The sequence below is a fragment of the Lissotriton helveticus genome, chromosome 7 (assembly GCF_964261635.1).
Source record: "Lissotriton helveticus chromosome 7, aLisHel1.1, whole genome shotgun sequence".
In the NCBI taxonomy this organism is placed as follows: Eukaryota; Metazoa; Chordata; class Amphibia; order Caudata; family Salamandridae; genus Lissotriton; species Lissotriton helveticus.
In genome coordinates this window covers 1,098,499,572-1,098,518,972 of record NC_136068.1, presented here as the reverse complement: position 1 = coordinate 1,098,518,972, position 19,401 = coordinate 1,098,499,572, and the positions used below count along the sequence as shown (strand labels likewise).

At 45.1% G+C, this 19,401-nt stretch overlaps 1 protein-coding gene across 1 annotated transcript in view; it reads left to right on the top strand.

Annotated features, from left to right (window-relative positions):
- The first annotated feature begins 2,296 nt into the window (after window positions 1–2,296).
- Window positions 2,297–19,401, top strand: part of PDE6G (phosphodiesterase 6G) — a 187,725-nt gene continuing 170,620 nt past the window's right edge. Inside the window, exon 1 of the mRNA XM_078650774.1 lies at window positions 2,297–2,504. The gene's annotated coding sequence lies outside the window, so the exon portion shown is untranslated. The remainder of the gene's footprint in view (window positions 2,505–19,401) is intronic.

Sequence of the window (19,401 nt, the reverse complement as noted above, 5' to 3'; positions counted from 1 at the left end):
GGCTAGAATGAAAATTTAAAGAAGCGGTCAGTGTAAAGCGAAAAGTTCAGGACTTGGAGGTTGATGCAACAGAATAGTGTAAAGAGACAGAGTGAGGATAGAGCGAGATTGCAATGACGGAAGGAGATAGTCACGGTAGAAATTGCAGCAAGGGAATAGGATCAAGAGTCGGACAATGGTAGGACAGTGGTAGCACTGAGGGAGCTATATTAAGATACAGGCGAGGGTGGAGGTTGCAGTGAGGGAGCTGTAAAAAGAGACAGGTGGAACATGGGTATTGCAGCGAGGGAGCTGTATAAAGAGACAGATGGAACATGGGTATTTCAGTGAGGGAGCTGTATAAAGAGACAGGTGGAACATGGGTATTGCAGCGAGGGAGTTGTATAAAGAGGCAGGTGAAGGATGGAAATTGCAGTGAGGGAGCTGTATAAAGAGACAGAATGAGGATTGTGGTTGAAGTGGGGTAACTAGTTTAAAGAGACGAGGCAGGCTAGAGATAGTGAGGGAATTGTGCACTAATACTGGTTGAGGTTGGCGATTAGTGTGAGGGATTGAAAAAAGAGACCGTGAGAGGGAATTATAACGAAGGAACAGAAGACAAGGTGAGAATGGGGATACACTTGTAAAAGTGGAGTATTAAAACCAAGGAACGAAATGATACTGAGTGAATATGAATAATCCAGTGACGAAATAGAACGGAAAATGAGGAACAGGATAGCCAAAGAGTTAGTAAGACAAACATGCTGCGAGAGATGAAAAGATAGCGGGGCATTGAAAGACGCACCGAGCTAAAAGGACAGACTGTGGATTAGGAAAATTAAAAACTGCTGAAAGATGAACATCGAAAATAGACATTATTGTCTATAAAAACGTATGCACCCGCACTCACCGACTGTCTTCTGGCGGGCGGGGCTCTCCTCCTCACACAGGAGCCTTGCTCCCTGCATCACTCCTCCGGCGGTCGCTTTGGGGCCGCGGGCGGGGTTCCTCTCCTCCTGGGCTCTCCTAGATGCAGCAGGGCTCCCTCGCATCACGGGAGCCCTGCAAACCGGCCGCCATGCTTCTTCTTTCTTCCCCCCGGGCTGCGGGGGCGGGCACTTCCGGCCGGCCGCGCTGGGATTGGCCGGCCGGCCGGCCAACCACTTCCGGGTCGCTGCGGGCAGCGCAGCGGCCCTTCTCCTTAGGTAGGCAGGCGGGGGCTGATTTTTACGGGCAAATGCCGGGTGGGCACCGGCTCTAGATAACCATCAATCGGGGCGGGAGTGGACACGGACGGCGGGAGGGGGCGGGAGTGGACACGGACGGCGGGAGGGGGCGGGAGTGGACACGGACGGTGGGAGGGGGCGGGAGAGGACACGGACGGCGGGAGGGGGCGGGAGAGGACACGGACGGCGGGAAACGTGCACAGGACAGCGAGGGGGGGGCGGAAATGGACAGCGCATCAGTGAAAGGGGAGGGAACGGGAAAAAACGTAACTCCGCCCTGGGAAAAAATCTCGGGAACGCCCCCGAATCTGGTCCGGCCTTGACGGACAGATCTCTGTTCCAATGGCTAGCCTCCATTTATGGAGCTAGCCAATGGGACAGGGGGGCGTATTCCATTCTCCTTACTGGAAATCAAGAGATTTCTCTGGAGGCGGAGCTAAGAGCTCCGCCCTCCAGCGAAACCTAAAAAGGGGATATTATTCAGCGGAAAATAGATAGAAGACTGTTGGTTGGCAGTGCCTCAACCGAAGCTGACTGAATTTTTACAGTGACAATTGAAACTCGTTGCTTGTGGGCCATAGTCTACATAACTTCACTAATAGTTGCCAAGACGTCGTTCTGAAATATCGAATGGAGGCACATTTTGGATGTCGGACTTAAAGTTTGTGTAGGGTGTAATGACTCTTGTATTTAACTTTTTTACCCTGTCGTTCTCTAGACTGTGGCTTTGAGCACCTTTCACACACTATGGAGTTTGTATGGACGCATCTGGTTTTCAGCAAGTATGTCCTTTTTGTGGTTTGGCTGTGCCGTCCGCCGAAAAAAACGGAAGAAAAGTCAGTGTTTTAACATTTGTTTGCTTTTGAATCGTAACGGCTACAATTACCGTTACCAAGCGCGCTTTGCTGCTCGCGCTGTCTTCACTCGCGCTGTCTTCACTAGCGCTCCTCCCTGCCAAGCACGTTCTGCCATTGTGGATTTTGAAACCTGTTTTTCCTCACGCTCCACCTTTCTCGACTGGCAGTGCGCAATAAGTGGTGACGTAATTCCGCAAGAAAAAACGTCACGTGAGCACGTATGCCTCCATCTTTGTTACCATAGAGATCACCACTACAACAGGAACGATAACGATGAGATTTCTTCATGCAAACCTTTCCTTGGCAGAACCCTGAACCCATTCGGAGTTTCTTTGGAGCAAATTTGGATATTTTCGAAACAAACGGATCAACAGTGCCATCTTGTGGTTTTGTGGCACATCGACATCTCAGCTTGGCGCAGGGACTTGGGACTTTCGTAGAGGTACTGTTGTGTGACAGTTTTTCAAAGATGCATTTCCTTGCAGTGCTGTTCCTGAATCTAACAGAGTGGGCCATCTTTTCTGCTTGTCTACGGTGACATGCACACCTTCTCTCACCTTTAATTGATTTATACTGTGATTTGCATATGTTTTTATTGCTTAACATGTTTAACATGTAATCTTTTGTCATCTTACAGCTTAAAATTGTCATTTTGAGGGTGGTGGCTGTTTCAATTTTTGGTTTTGCATCTCCATACCATTTCTGAATTTGTTGTTTTGGGTTTCGACATACCCATAGAGTGTTTAAGAGTGTTTTGGGTTTTGCATCTTCATACTATTTTCAGAAATTGTTGTTTTGGGTTTAGATATACCCATAGAGTGTTCAAGAGTGTTTTGGGTTAAGGGATACCCGAGTTTTACTTAGGTTTGCCATGTGTTATATATACACATTACTTAGACTGTGTGTGACGGGTACACACGTGGGGGGTTACCTCTAGTGTGGTGTAACTTCTCCTATCAGTTTTGCTTATACCCTTAGTTTTTGGGATTTCTGGAGTCTATTGATACTCATAGTATGTTTCGAGAGTGTTTTGGGTCTAAGGATACCCTGGATTTGCTTTGGGTTAAGGGATACCCTAGATTATGAGTGTTTTGGGTTTAGGGATACCCTAGTTTTCCTTGGTTGTCATGTGTTATGTATACACATTACATAGACTGTGTGTGACGGGTACTCACGTGGTAGCTTACCTCTAGTGTAGAGTAACTTTCCCTATCAGTTTTGCTAATACCCTTGGTTTTTGGGATTTGTGCAGTTTAGGGTTGTTGATCCCTGTCTTGCCCCAGTTTTATGCTGGTTTAGTATTGAGGTAGATCTTTTCTGCCGCAGTTTTCTCTTGGTTTACTATATGGCACATTAGGTATGTTGTGCGGTTTTGGATCTGTAAGTTTAAGAAGGTATTTCCTTGTCTTGCAATTTTTTTGTCTTTGATCATTTTCAAGGAGAAGGATGTATGAATGTATTATAATGCTTTGGTAGTGCGTCCTCTTCTTCTCTCTGTCAAAAGTGTGCTTACAATCTCTATGCATTTTTGTGTTTATGATCATTATCAAAGGGGAAGGATGTGTTGTATGTGTTGTTATTAATGCATTCTCCTTTCCGATTTGTGTATTTTAGCTTCTTCAATTTCTTTTGAATGTTTTGATTATTAAGGGGGGAGATGTGTTGTAATGTCCTTATTACCAATGCAGTCTCCCCACTGTGGTTCTCTGCCTTTCTGCTCAGCCTGTGGTGAGGTCACATGGAATGTTGGGTTGGTTTGTTGTAGGAGAGAATCAGTTGGTGTGAAGGGCTGGGCAGGGTGGAGCCTGCTCCTGGTGGGGCATTACCATGGATCTGAGCATCTTCCTGTAACTGAGAACCTGTAAGATTACCACAAGAATAAATCTACTATTACCATCTACAAGACATGTCTGCACCTTCATTCTTCGTTTTAACATGGTACTTATCGGCTTGAAGCCGCATTTAAAAGAGGCAGATCAATCTAAGTGCATGACTATTGGACAACATAAAGATTCTATTCTAGAGCTTTTTACTTTATGCTGTTTTACTTCTGAATGGCTGCTTGAAGTGGCATTAAGGAAATATGCATAATGGTAGCCTCCATTCTTGTATTGGAATCAGCCACAGCCGGGAAGTGTCCCATAGGGTGAGCCGAAACCCAGTAGGTAGGGAAAACCCACATGGGGGTTCATCCCTACCTGGGCAGTGCATACATACATACATATATGTAGCTACCCGACCACTTACTGTTGTACAGTTAGTCGTTCAGTTGATCAATCGCTATATAAATACAAACCTTTTCCCTCTTCTATTCCTCCACTATCCTTCACAATCCAAATAACAGACTAACATATCCACAACTCAAATTACTTTCATATTTCACTCTAGTAATTCACCATTTATCCTTTATGGGTTCTGGAGTAGCGTATTATTTCTGAAAAAGCGCTTCAGCACCATATCGGGGTTAGCTAATGCGCTATAAATGCAAACCTTTTCCCTCTTCTATCCCTCCACTATCCTTCTCAATCCAAATAACTGACTAACATATCCACCACGTAAATTACTTTCATATTTCACTATACTAATTCACCACTAATCCTTTATGGGTTCCGGAGTAGCGTGCTACTAGCCGAAAAAGCGCTTCAACACCTCGTCAGGGGGAGGAAGCGATATATAAATGCAGTCACAATACAATATTACTTAAGGCATTTACATATGTATCAATGATCTCATCCATACAGCTACTTTTTTATGATGTTAGCTTGATAGAAATTAGTCCCATGGGTTTCTTCTCATATAATACCCTGGTCCCATATGAGTTTAAAGGTGTTATTGGTTACAAATACTCACCTTTCCTTACATTATGCATTACTGTTTCCTCTTCTTCCGAGACCGGTCCAGAGCCTAGCCTAGTCATGGTCATTAATAGGAAATAGCAACTGATGGTCCTGTACCAGATGACTTCTGTCTGGGGTGGTACAGTCTTCTTCAAATGGACAGACAAAGTCTGTCTAATTAAGGTCGGGCCAGTATTAGTCCTACTTTGAGAAAAATAGCAGGAAACCAAGGTCAGCCAAGGCATAAGCTTTTTGCTATTGACAGTTTAGACACCCCCAATCAGGATGAAGTGCATCGCTATCTGCCTTCCCGAAGGAGTGCTGATTGCAACTCATCAAGACAGAGGAGGTTTCAACCAGACAGCCTCAGCCAATGTCCTCTGTTTGCTAGGAGATACACAGTATAATACAGGGAGGGATGAAGAGGAGCTGAAGTTGTATATCTGAAGAAGTTGGCAGGCAGGGAGCAGATGTTCCTGGCCTATCTGATGCTGTCTGGGCTTGTTCACGGAATAGTGTACATGTGGGTTAGCTACTCCACAGAGAACATTGAAGACAGTCTGCAGGAAACCCTCATTTTGTAACAACAATCAATTTGTCCTCGATAGGATACCTTTCATTCTGCACACAGTCTCACATAGAACACAAACTCAGCAACATGTCATTTTCAGGACACTACCGAACACACACATATCATTGTGTGAAAGTCTAAAGGTTTGATATTGGGGACAACACAGATTTGCAGGTGAAAGGTTGGAAGGGCCTATCATCTTTAGGCTACAGGTAAAAAAAGACTTCTACCCCCAGAATCTAGAATCTCTTTGCTACTAGTCACCCCATAGTTTGATGTAGGAGAGTGATCGCTGCCATCAAATGTGAGTGCGGTTACATTTGTGTACACCCCTTTACAAGTAGAAGCCAGGCTCCCCTATCAATATTCTCAGCAAAACAATAGAGCATTTAAATTGATCTCAAAGATTGACAATCCATGAGCAGGAAGACAGAAATCGTAGAAGTAATCTACGTATCTTTGGCTTGTCCGAGGATGCAGAGAAATCAGCGCCATCAATGCTGGAATTTTTGCTTAATTGTATCCCTGCTGTGTTGAATATTTCTTTTCAGAGGGACTTTGAAATAGAACGTGCACACAGGGTTCCTACATTTAGACCGAAGTCTTCACCTGATCCTAGACCGGTGGTTTTTAAACCATTGCGACATCAGCATTTTGAGCAAATTTTGGCGCAGATGAGGAAAATCAAAGTGATTAATTGGGAGGGTCACAGAATTGTCATATCCCAGGATTTTGCTAGAGACACTGTTATCAGACGGAAAGGTTTTCTCAATTTGCGAAGAAGACTTCTTGACATGAATATTCCGTTTTCTTTTGCTGGTCCTTCGCGATTTCGAATAACTTTTAGAGGTCGCTCTCAGATTTTGTATGAGCCTTCGGACCTGTCGACCTTTTTGGATAATCAGACTGAATCCCAGATGGAGTCTTCTCCTTCTCCTGGTCCTTCTGGCTCTTGAGTATTTTTTGGTGGGATGTCTGTAATTTTACTCGTTCTGGTTTCTATATCCTTGCGCTATTGCTAGGGTCTTGGTTTTTGCATTCGCAAACGGTGTGAATCGCAAAATTCGGCCGTTTGCGAATGCAAATCCAATTTTTTAGATGCATCAAGTTTTTTTCCCGCAATTTAAGAAATCGCATTTTTTTTGCGATTTCTTAAATTGTGATAGCATTTAAGAAATCGCAATTTTGCAATTTCTTAAATGCAATGCATCATCTAAAAAAAATTGTGAATTCGCAAATTAGAAGTGGTAAATTACCATGAAGTCAACCTTCATGGTAATTTGTGAAAAGTTTCAAAAAAGCACAAAAGTGAAACTGGGGCATGTATGTGTGAAAAATGGACTTTATGTTACATTTCAGGAGTGCAGGGGGGTCCTTTGGACCCCCCCTGCACCCTTGAAATTGCATTCTCATTTTGCGATTCCTTAATTGCGAATCACAAAATGAGAATGGCTTCCCATTGATTCCTATGGGCCTCTAGGCCCATAGGAATCAATGTAAAGGGATTCCTTATTTGCGATTCGCAAAATTGAGAATCGCAAATAAGGAAAAATAAGAAAACGCAAAAGAATTGCGAATTTTTAATGCATAGGTATTTGCGATTTCTAAATTGCGATTCCTTAATTTTCGCAATTTAGGAATCGCAAATACCAACAATGATGCATGTGGCACTTTGTTCCTATTTTTAGGAAAATGTTGGGTGATATTTGCAGCGTTCAATATGTTCTAACACTTTACTTACAGATTCTGCTCCTATGTTACAAGATGCGTTTTTTCTTCATAACTTTATTGTCTGTTGGCTCTAGTGACGATGGTCTTTATTACTGTTCTCTTTGATCTATTTTTCTACTCTCTTTATCTATTCTTTCTTAGAGCTTTATCTTTCCTTTCTTGGTGTTGGGTATGGCTGAGATACTATTGTTATGTCTTGTTTGATGTTCCTTGATATCTCTTGGTTTTCTGTTTTACTTAGATAGTTCTTCTTTTCTCGTTCTCTTTTACGTGAGACTTATATATCTACATATGTTATCTTGAAGTCTTGTCCATTGTTTATACCATTTTTTTCTCCTCTTGTTCCTGTCTGATGGTGTATCTGTCTTTTTATGGTCTGTTATGATCTGTTATATTTTTTCAATGTTTGTTTCTACTTGAGTATAGTGTGCGGTGCATTTTTAAATTCATTTGCAGATCATTCAAGTTTTTAGTTCATATTTGTACTTTGACTCCGTTGTTTCACTATTCCTATATTTGGTTCTATATTCCAATGCTCCCTTACCCTGTTTTGGATAATCTATTGGTATTATGAAATACTTATTCTTTGCTAATTGCCTTGCACCAATGCGATGTATGAATTGTTATATATGAATTTTCTCTGATGTTGTGATATATTTCTACTTAGATATGTTTCCTTTTTTATACACTGCTATATAGTATTATATATTGCACTCTGCCTTGCTAGGTATAACATGCATATTTATACGCTGTTCTTCTTAAATACTGTTCATATTGATTGATGGCTCCTTGTTTGATCAACTGTTTTTCAACAGTTTATATAATATAAAGTATTTATATACTTATTCTGATTTGCCTCTGTCTGCTGCCTCTGTTTCTTATTCTTTATTGCTTTCTGCCTCTGTGATAATTGGGTTTTTCCTTTTCTTGTTGGCCTCCTTGCTTGCTCCTCCATGTTCCTCCCTTGTATGCATTTTGTCTATTATGGACTTCCCCTGGTGGGATCTTTTTTCTCCTGTATCTTTCCTTCTTTTTTCTCTTTCCTTTTTTTCTTTTTCCAATCTTTACTTTTTCTTTCTTTTCTAGGGTCTCCTGCTGGTTTCCATTGTTTGTGTCTTCATTGGTTCTGTCTTGTCTTTGTTATGCTGATGCTGATGATTTCTCTGGCACCAAGTAGTAGTTGTTTTTTTGATTGTTCCTTATCATGCCAGGCTTGAACGTTTTATCACTTAATGTGTGTGGTTTGAATCATCCCGTGAAGAGGGCAAACATTTTGGATTATTGCAAAAGAATTTCTAGTGACTTTGGGGTCGATTAGGATCGCGGACGGACTTGAGTCCGTCCGCGACCCCTGAGGAGGAGGGAACGTCCGCATGGGCTGCGGCGTTCCCTCCGATCTGATTAGGATGTGACCGCCAGGGTGGCGGTCACATCCTCTATCTCTAACATTGCGGCGGGTGCAGCTTCAAGCTGCACCCGCCCCAATGTAAAAAATGCATGCACAGCATTTGCGTGCACAAAGCGGCAGGCACAGCGCGGTGCCTGCTGCATTGTGCACGCAAATGCAGGGGGGTACCATAGGTACCCCCCATGTGCACCCCCCACCACCCCTTCACCCAGGGGGCCCGCAACGGGCCCCCGAAGTGAAGGTCCGTATGCTTTTTCACGGCGGAAAAGCCGCCGTGGAAAAGCATAGAATTGCAGACATCCTAATATGCCTGGCGTTGTCTGATAGACACCGCCAGCCATGTTAGTGCTTTTCCGCCGTGGTCGCCTTCCGCCCGCGGCGGAAAAGCGGCGGACAGATTGTGAGACCCACCAGCCATCCTGATTTGGCGGTGGGTCTTTCAGGCCTCCTCGGCGGATTTCCCGCATACTCCGGGCCGGCGGTGGCTTCCGCCGGCCCGGAGTATGCGGAAAATCCGCCATCATAATGACCCCCTTAGTATTGTTACAAGAAACCGAAATATTGTATAAAGAAGCTCTATTATTGCGAAAGGAGTAGGTTCTTGATGTTGTTTGTTCTGAGGCCTTTGGAAAGAAGAATGGTGTGGTGACTATGATTTCCAAAATTTGGGATTGACTGTTGTTACTGCGGAACATGACTCTGAGGGTAGGCGGTTGCTGACTCGTTTATCCAATGGTTCTATTGATATTTATCAAGTCAAATAATGCTTTATTCGAGGTTCACTCATTAAAGCAAGTACATAGAACAATATAAAAACCAGATTAACAATCTTTACTGTTAAAAAATTTCAATAAAATAAGACTTGATAGTAGATTAAAATTTAAATACAAGTACAGAGTAAAATTCTATGCATAAAATTTTGTGAAGATACAGGGTAAAACGTTTTAGGAATAAAAAGTTTTAAGTAAAAATGACAGTATAAAATGCAGACCGACTAACAAGAAGATAAACAATCAAGTGGCTAACAGTCTCTGTCTAATGGACCACGCCCATCCAAGGTACTTAGCTGTAGCTATCGCTAGAGGCATTAAAGTGCTTGTGCATATGATACGTAGAGCTACAGTACTACTGGTGGTACCCAGATTTTTACATGTTGGTGTTAGCCAAATACGTCTTGGGTCAGAGTAGGCTGTACAGGAAAATAGAAAATGTCCAACTGTTTCTTTGGTGACACCACAAGCAGGGCAGCTATCGTGTAATCCTCCTCCCCACCTTCCTGTCAGTGATCTAAGTGGGACTGCACCTGCTCTTAATTGGAAGAGCAGCTTTCTGTCACCTGGTCTAGTTATAGCGTCCCAGTACGGTTCAAGGCAAGGATATAGCTTGGCTTCTAGGAATCCTTCAGCCATAGACGCTGCACTAGAACTACTCCAGGTCCGAGCAGCTACCCTCTCCCAATAGATTTCCTTTATGATTCTTTTTGTTGGAAAGGGGGTTCCAGCTGGATCTTCCCATAGTGCCTTGAGGCCAAGTTCACTCAGGGTTAGACTAAGAGTTTTAAGCCATCTGATTTTGTGAAACTCATCCCTTTTGATGATATCTAGGAACCCCTCAGCATAGTGAGAAAGCTCAGGCGTTGTCCATAGCCTTCGCCAATACAAGATCGGACGGAGCCTAGCCAAATCGGCAACCGCTTTTCTGCCCAGATCGTACCGGAGAGGCACCAGTGGGGTACTCTTGGGAACACCAGTGATGGCCCGGAAAAACTTGTTTTCCGAGGTTTGGAGTGCTACTACCTTCTCGAATCCCCACAGCTCAGCACCATAAAGTGCAGAGCCGAGAGCCTTTGCTTCATATACCTGCAGTGCTGGCTTTATTGGTTTAGTCAAAGATTTTCTATGTTCTAAACGAAGAGCGCCAGCCAATTGCCTATGCCTTAATGTAGCAATATCTATATGCTGGGACCATCTAAGATCGTTAGATACATGGATTCCCAGATATGTAAAGGCGTTCACTACCTCTAAAGAACGACCATTCATAGTTAACTTAGATATAAAACTACGATGGGGGTTAAAAATTTTGAGTTTAGTTTTGGCCACATTAACTTCAAGGCCGTGTTCTCCACAGAAATTGTCAAAAATAGACAGAGCACGCTGTAGTCCACTCGGCGTCATAGATAAAATCAACGTGTCGTCTGCAAATATTAAAATAGGAATTTTTGTGCCAGCTAATGAGGGAGCATCCACATTCAAAGACAACATGCGAGCTACAACCCCATTAATATATAGTGTAAAAAGTGTGGGCGCCATCGAACACCCTTGCCGGACGCCACGCTCCACCGGGAAGTCTGCGGTCACCATTCCCTGGCCCCCCCACTGTATCTTTGCGAAGTTTGCTTCGTGTAGCCTCATTATCATTGTCAGTAGCTCTTCTGGTAGGCTCTGGGACTTCAACACCAGCCACAGCTTGGACCTAGGTACCAGGTCGAAGGCAGCCCGTAAATCGACAAAAGCAGCATATAGGCTGCCCCCGCCCAGTAACACAGTCCTCCACTGTAGTAAGGTGAAGCGGAACACCTGGTCCACCGTGCTAGTAGACCTTCGAAATCCTGCTTGAAATGGGGACAGGGCGTTGTTCTCCTCCGCCCAATCAAGGAGCCTATTTACAACTAGACGCCCAACTACCTTTTGAATGGTATCAATGAGGGTTATGGGCCTATAGTTGCCCGGCTGGGATCGGTCACCTTTCTTGAACACAGGTATTATTACTGCACCCTGGCAGGATGTTGGTATGGTTGTGCCCCGAGCGATTGCGTTGGTAAGAAGATGAATATACTTACACCATCGCTCTTTATCGTTAGTAAAGACGTCAGCTGGTACACCGTCTAATCCTGGGGCTTTACCACTGGACACTGTGCTAAGGGCCATCATTATTTCTTTAATGCTAAAAGCCTCGTCTTTATAATAAACGGGGCTTAAATCGACTGCCACAGTGGCATGCTGAGTCTCAGCATACTGGGGCTTGAAATATTTGACCCACTCCTCCTCTGGTACATTGTTATTAGGGGGTTCGGGTAGTCCCTCTCTGCCCCATTTTACGATGTTCCAAAAATACCTTGAATCTTTCCTATCACTGGCTGCTTTTAGTTCTAATTACAAAAAGGGGGTGGTGATGGACAGAGTATCTGAGTTAATCAGAACACTCCTACCCAGTCAACAGATCAGGGCTTGATCCATCCCAGTTTTTTAGCTCACTGCACCATCCCAGTTCAGAACCTGGCTATATGCAAATTAGTCTGTCCTTGACCCAGTGCATCATGGGAACAGGGCAGACCAAACTACCAAGCCAATTCTTCACTGGAAAGGAAACAAGCTTCCGGGGACCGGTTTCTGGCATTACAGCCGTCTTCGGCCCGGCTTGCTTGAATCCTGATGGTGCAATGAGCAAGGGACTCATGTCTGAGCATACCCTTCCACACTCATGGTGGCCAAAATAATTACAAAAAGGGGGTGGTGATGGACAGGGTATCTGAGTTAATCAGAACACTCCTACCCAGTCAACAGATCAGGGCTTGATCCATCACCGTGTTTTAGCTCACTGAACCATCCCAGTTCAGAACCTGGCTATATGCAAATTAGTCTGTCCCTGACCCAGTGCATCATGGGAACAGTGCAGACCAAACTACCAAGCCAATTCTTCACTGGAAAGGAAACAAGCTTCCGGGGACCGGTTTCTGGCATTACAGCCGTCTTCGGCCCGGCTTGCTTGAATCCTGATGGTGCAATGAGCAAGGGACTTATGTCTGAGCATACCCTTCCACACTCATGGTGGCCAAAATAATTACAAAAAGGGGGTGGTGATGGACAGAGTATCTGAGTTAATCAGAACACTCCTACCCAGTCAACAGATCAGGGCTTGATCCATCACCGTTTTTTAGCTCACTGCACCATCCCAGGTCAGATCCTGGCTATATGCAAATTAGTCTGTCCCTGACCCAGTGCATCATGGGAACAGGGCAGACCAAACTACCAAGCCAATTCTTCACTGGAAAGGAAACAAGCTTCCGGGGACCGGTTTCTGGCATTACAGCCGTCTTCGGCCCGGCTTGCTTGAATCCTGATGGTGCAATGAGCAAGGGACTCATGTCTGAGCATACCCTTCCACACTCATGGTGGCCAAAATAATTACAAAAAGGGGGTGGTGATGGACAGGGTATCTGAGTTAATCAGAACACTCCTACCCAGTCAACAGATCAGGGCTTGATCCATCACCGTGTTTTAGCTCACTGCACCATCCCAGTTCAGAACCTGGCTATATGCAAATTAGTCTGTCCCTGACCCAGTGCATCATGGGAACAGTGCAGACCAAACTACCAAGCCAATTCTTCACTGGAAAGGAAACAAGCTTCCTGGGACCGGTTTCTGGCATTACAGCCGTCTTCGGCCCGGCTTGCTTGAATCCTGATGGTGCAATGAGCAAGGGACTTATGTCTGAGCATACCCTTCCACACTCATGGTGGCCAAAATAATTACAAAAAGGGGGTGGTGATGGACAGAGTATCTGAGTTAATCAGAACACTCCTACCCAGTCAACAGATCAGGGCTTGATCCATCACCGTTTTTTAGCTCACTGCACCATCCCAGTTCAGAACCTGGCTATATGCAAATTAGCCTGTCCCTGACCCAGTGCATCATGGGAACAGGGCAGACCAAACTACCAAGCCAATTCTTCACTGGAAAGGAAACAAGCTTCCGGGGACCGGTTTCTGGCATTACAGCCGTCTTCAGCCCGGCTTGCTTGAATCCTGATGGTGCAATGAGCAAGGGACTCATGTCTGAGCATACCCTTCCACACTCATGGTGGCCAAAATAATTACAAAAAGGGGGTGGTGATGGACAGAGTATCTGAGTTCATCAGAACACTCCTACCCAGTCAACAGATCAGGGCTTGATCCATCACCGTTTTTTAGCTCACTGCACCATCCCAGTTCAGAACCTGGCTATATGCAAATTAGTCTGTCCCTGACCCAGTGCATCATGGGAACAGGGCAGACCAAACTACCAAGCCAATTCTTCACTGGAAAGGAAACAAGCTTCCGGGGACCGGTTTCTGGCATTACAGCCGTCTTCGGCCCGGCTTGCTTGAATCCTGATGGTGCAATGAGCAAGGGACTCATGTCTGAGCATACCCTTCCACACTCATGGTGGCCAAAATAATTACAAAAAGGGGGTGGTGATGGACAGAGTATCTGAGTTAATCAGAACACTCCTACCCAGTCAACAGATCAGGGCTTGATCCATCACTGTTTTTTAGCTCACTGCACCATCCCAGTTCAGAACCTGGCTATATGCAAATTAGTCTGTCCCTGACCCAGTGCATCATGGGAACAGGGCAGACCAAACTACCAAGCCAATTCTTCACTGGAAAGGAAACAAGCTTCCGGGGACCGGTTTCTGGCATTACAGCCGTCTTCGGCCCGGCTTGCTTGAATCCTGAAGGTGCAATGAGCAAGGGACTCATGTCTGAGCATACCCTTCCACACTCATGGTGGCCAAAATAATTACAAAAAGGGGGTGGTGATGGACAGAGTATCTGAGTTAATCAGAACACTCCTATCCAGTCAACAGATCAGGGCTTGATCCATCACCGTTCATCACCACCCCCTTTTCTGAATCATTTTGTCCACCATAAGCGTGGAAGGGTATACTCAGATGTGAGTCCCTTGCTCATTGCACCATCAGGATTCAAGCAAGCCGGGCCGAGGACAGCTGAAATGCCAGAAACCGGTCCCCGGAAGCTTGTTTCCTTCCCAGTATAAGAATTGGCTTGGTAGTTTGGTTTGCCCTGTTCCCATCATGCACTGGGACAGGAACAGACTAATTTGCATGTAGCCAGGTTCTGAGCTGGGATGGTGCAATGAGCTAAAAAACGGTGATGGATCAAGCCCTGATCTTTGGACTGGGTAAGAGTGGTCTGCTTAATTCAGGCACTCTGTTCATCACCACCCCCTTTTCTGAATCATTTTGTCCACCATAAGCGTGGAAGGGTATACTCAGATGTGAGTCCCTTGCTCATTGCACCATCAGGATTCAAGCAAGCCGGGCCGACGACGGCTGAAATGCCAGAAACCGGTCCCCGGAAGCTTGTTTCCTTCCCAGTATAAGAATTGGCTTGGTAGTTTGGTTTGCCCTGTTCCCATCATGCACTGGGACAGGAACAGACTAATTTGCATGTAGCCAGGTTCTGAGCTGCGATGGTGCAGTGAGCTAAAAACCGGTGATGGATCAAGCCCTGATCTTTGGACTGGGTAAGAGTGGTCTGCTTAATTCAGACACTCTGTTCATCACCACCCCCTTTTCTGAATCATTTTGTCCACCATAAGCGTGGAAGGGTATACTCAGATGTGAGTCCCTTGTTCATTGCACCATCAGGATTCAAGCAAGCCGGGCCGACGACGGCTGAATTGCCAGAAACCGGTCCCCGGAAGCTTGTTTCCTTCCCAGTATAGGAATTGGCTTGGTAGTTTGGTTTGCCCTGTTCCCATCATGCACTGGGACAGGAACAGACTAATTTGCATGTAGCCAGGTTCTGAGCTGGTGCAGTGAGCTAAAAACCGGTGATGGATCAACCCCTGATCTTTGGACTGGGTAAGAGTGGTCTGCTTAATTCAGACACTCTGTTCATCACCACCCCCTTTTCTGAATCATTTTGTCCACCATAAGCGTGGAAGGGTATACTCAGATGTGAGTCCCTTGTTCATTGCACCATCAGGATTCAAGCAAGCCGGGCCGACGACGGCTGAAATGCTAGAAACCGGTCCCCGGAAGCTTGTTTCCTTCCCAGTATAAGAATTGGCTTGGTAGTTTGGTTTGCCCTGTTCCCATCATGCACTGGGACAGGAACAGACTAATTTGCATGTAGCCAGGTTCTGAGTTGGGATGGTGCAGTGAGCTAAAAAACGGTGATGGATCAAGCCCTGATCTTTGGACTGGGTAAGAGTGGTCTGCTTAATTCAGACACTCTGTTCATCACCACCCACTTTTCTGAATCATTTTGTCCACCATAAGCGTGGAAGGGTATACTCAGATGTGAGTCCCTTGCTCATTGCACCATCAGGATTCAAGCAAGCCGGGCCGACGACGGCTGAAATGCCAGAAACCGGTCCCCGGAAGCTTGTTTCCTTCCCAGTATAAGAATTGGCTTGGTAGTTTGGTTTGCCCTGTTCCCATCATGCACTGGGACAGGAACAGACTAATTTGCATGTAGCCAGGTTCTGAGCTGGGATGGTGCAGTGAGCTAAAAAACGGTGATGGATCAAGCCCTGATTTTTGGACTGGGTAAGAGTGGTCTGCTTAATTCAGACACTCTGTTCATCACCACCCCCTTTTCTGAATCATTTTGTCCACCATAAGCGTGGAAGGGTATACTCAGATGTGAGTCCCTTGCTCATTGCACCATCAGGATTCAAGCAAGCCGGGCCGACGACGGCTGAACTGCCAGAAACCGGTCCCCGGAAGCTTGTTTCCTTCCCAGTATAAGAATTGGCTTGGTAGTTTGGTTTGCCCTGTTCCCATCATGCACTGGGACAGGAACAGACTAATTTGCATGTAGCCAGGTTCTGAGCTGGGATGGTGCAGTGAGCTAAAAAACGGTGATGGATCAAGCCCTGATCTTTGGACTGGGTAAGAGTGGTCTGCTTAATTCAGACACTCTGTTCATCACCACCCCCTTTTCTGAGTCATTTTGTCCACCATAAGCGTGAAAGGGTATACTCAGATGTGAGTCCCTTGCTCATTGCACCATCAGGATTCAAGCAAGCCGGGCCGACGACGGCTGAAATGCCAGAAACCGGTCCCCGGAAGCTTGTTTCCTTCCCAGTATAAGAATTGGCTTGGTAGTTTGGTTTGCCCTGTTCCCATCATGCACTGGGACAGGAACAGACTAATTTGCATGTAGCCAGGTTCTGAGCTGGGATGGTGCAGTGAGCTAAAAAACAGTGATGGATCAAGCCCTGATCTTTGGACTGGGTAAGAGTGGTCTGCTTAATTCAGACACTCTGTTCATCACCACCCCCTTTTCTGAATCATTTTGTCCACCATAAGCGTGGAAGGGTATACTCAGATGTGAGTCCCTTGCTCATTGCACCATCAGGATTCAAGCAAGCAGGGCCGAGGACGGCTGAAATGCCAGAAACCGGTCCCCAGAAGCTTGTTTCCTTCCCAGTATAAGAATTGGCTTGGTAGTTTGGTTTGCCCTGTTCCCGTCATGCACTGGGACAGGAACAGACTAATTTGCATGTAGCCAGGTTCTGAGCTGGGATGGTGCAGTGAGCTAAAAAACGGTGATGGATCAAGCCCTGATCTTTGGACTGGGTGAGAGTGGTCTGCTTAATTCAGACACTCTGTTCATCACCACCCCCTTTTCTGAATCATTTTGTCCACCATAAGCGTGGAAGGGTATACTCAGATGTGAGTCCCTTGCTCATTGCACCATCAGGATTCAAGCAAGCCGGGCCGACGACGGCTGAAATGCCAGAAACCGGTCCCCGGAAGCCTGTTTCCTTCCCAGTATAAGAATTGGCTTGGTAGTTTGGTTTGCCCTGTTCCCATCATGCACTGGGACAGGAACAGACTAATTTGCATGTAGCCAGGTTCTGAGCTGGGATGGTGCAGTGAGCTAAAAAACGGTGATGGATCAAGCCCTGATCTTTGGACTGGGTAAGAGTGGTCTGCTTAATTCAGACACTCTGTTCATCACCACCCCCTTTTCTGAATCATGCTTTTAGTTCTAACCAGTGGAGCTCGTCCCATGCTTTCTTTGCCTTTGTTACACTATCTTTATATTCCTTTCTAGCAGAACGAGTAGCCATAGGTTGCCTCCCTTTAATAGCAGTTCCTAGAGCTAAACGGGCCTTCCTACATTCGGTGTTAAACCATTTTGCCTGCTTACGGGGTCCCTCACCCTTGCTTTTCACAGGTTTTAAAAAATGATTCTTGATGGCACAGAAGAGAGTGTCATGGATTGCAGCTACACTGCTTGAACCAGGATAAGACAAGTTAATTTGTTCAATGGCCAATATTGCTTTGTCAGTTTCAATGTTAATGCTAGCAGTAGCCTGTTGGTTAGTCACAACATGTGTCCATCTTAACCTGCGCATATCATTTGAAGGGACGATCGGAGGCGGTAAGGCCCCCTCAGTGTTAGTGACCATGTTGGTAGGAGTGCACCATTTGTGCTCTACGCATAGTGGGTTGTGGTCACTCTCGATCCGCCATTTAACCTCCATATCACAAACCAGGGACCATATCTTTAAACTACACAAAACATAATCAATTCTGCTTCTCTGCCGCCCATTGTCAAAAGTACTGGTACCAGCCTTATCGCTCAGAGTCCTCCCATTTAGTGCTCTCAGACCCTTTTCGTAGCATATGGCGTTCAGACAGTTAACATCCTCGGACCAACGGGAAACTGATTTCAACTCTAATTTAGGGACTCCCCATTGCCTATCCTCTTCGTCCCCAAGGAAGTCATCGTCAATTGCCAAGTGTTCAAAGGTTCGGTTTAGGTCACTAGCAATCACAATATTTTTATCTTGGGAATGGGTGTCAAGGAGGGAACCCAAGGCCGCTAAAACCTCTGACCTCCCACCCCTGCTACCCCTAACATAAACATTTTAGATATCCAGATGACCCAAAGTACCTGAGCCTACTCTGATGAGTTGTATGTCTCTGTTTCTGGTGTCTATGATATTTATGTCATGAATATTTATGCACCTACTAGTGATTATCCATCTTTTTGGCGTTCTATTACTAAAAAGCTTTCAGATGTTCCTCATAATGGTAATTTGATTGTTGGAGGGGACTTTAATCTCCCAATGGATCCCATTTTGGATAGACACTGCTTTTAAATTTTGTCCCCCTAGGGCGCACAAACAGATGACTAATATGTGTTCCTCCGCTAATCTTACTGATATGTGGCAATTACATAACCCCACTGGTAGCGACTTCACTTTTTCTCTTCTCCCCCCTCTAGCTTTTCTCGTATTGATTATCTGGATGTATGACATCACAACGCATGCTATTACTCCGCATGCCATTACAACACAGTTTTTACAACGCAAGTCGTTACAACGTCTTGCGTTGAGGGGCGCTGGATAGTGGAATAGTTTAATTTTCTATTCCAACTCCAGTCCCCTTGGATAGTAGGGAAGGTGTTGGATAGAAAATTAAACTATTCCCTATCCTACAGAGCCCTCCAGCGCAAGTCGTTGTAACGACTTGCGTTGTAATAGCTGCGTCGTAATGGTAGTGCGGAGTAAAAGTTGCGTTGTGAAGGATGTTTTCCGATTATCTTCTAGTTCACTCAGTCCTTCTAAAATACTCTTCGACTCCTGTTATTCATACTATTCTTGTCTGTGATCATGCTGCTGTGTCCTTTACGCTCCTCAATTTTGCTGAATTTAGGGAGCCACGCACTTGGCGTTTGAATTCAGAGATCTTGTATGATCAAAGTCAAGTTGATTTACTTAACAAAGATATTGAAAAAAAAATCTTTGAGAATGAATCCTCGGTAAGTTCCTTTGTGGTGTTATGGGGCGCTTTTAAATGTACGATCAGGGAGCAGATTATTAAAAAAATGGCAAAAAGGAATTCTGATATTAAGAAGGATCTTGCTGATTTAGCGGATAACATTAAGCACAAAGAATCCCTCTATAGGAATTCTAAGGATAAAACGCTCTTACAAGATATCAAGAATCTAAAATGTTCTTACAATTCTATTGTAACTAAGAGAG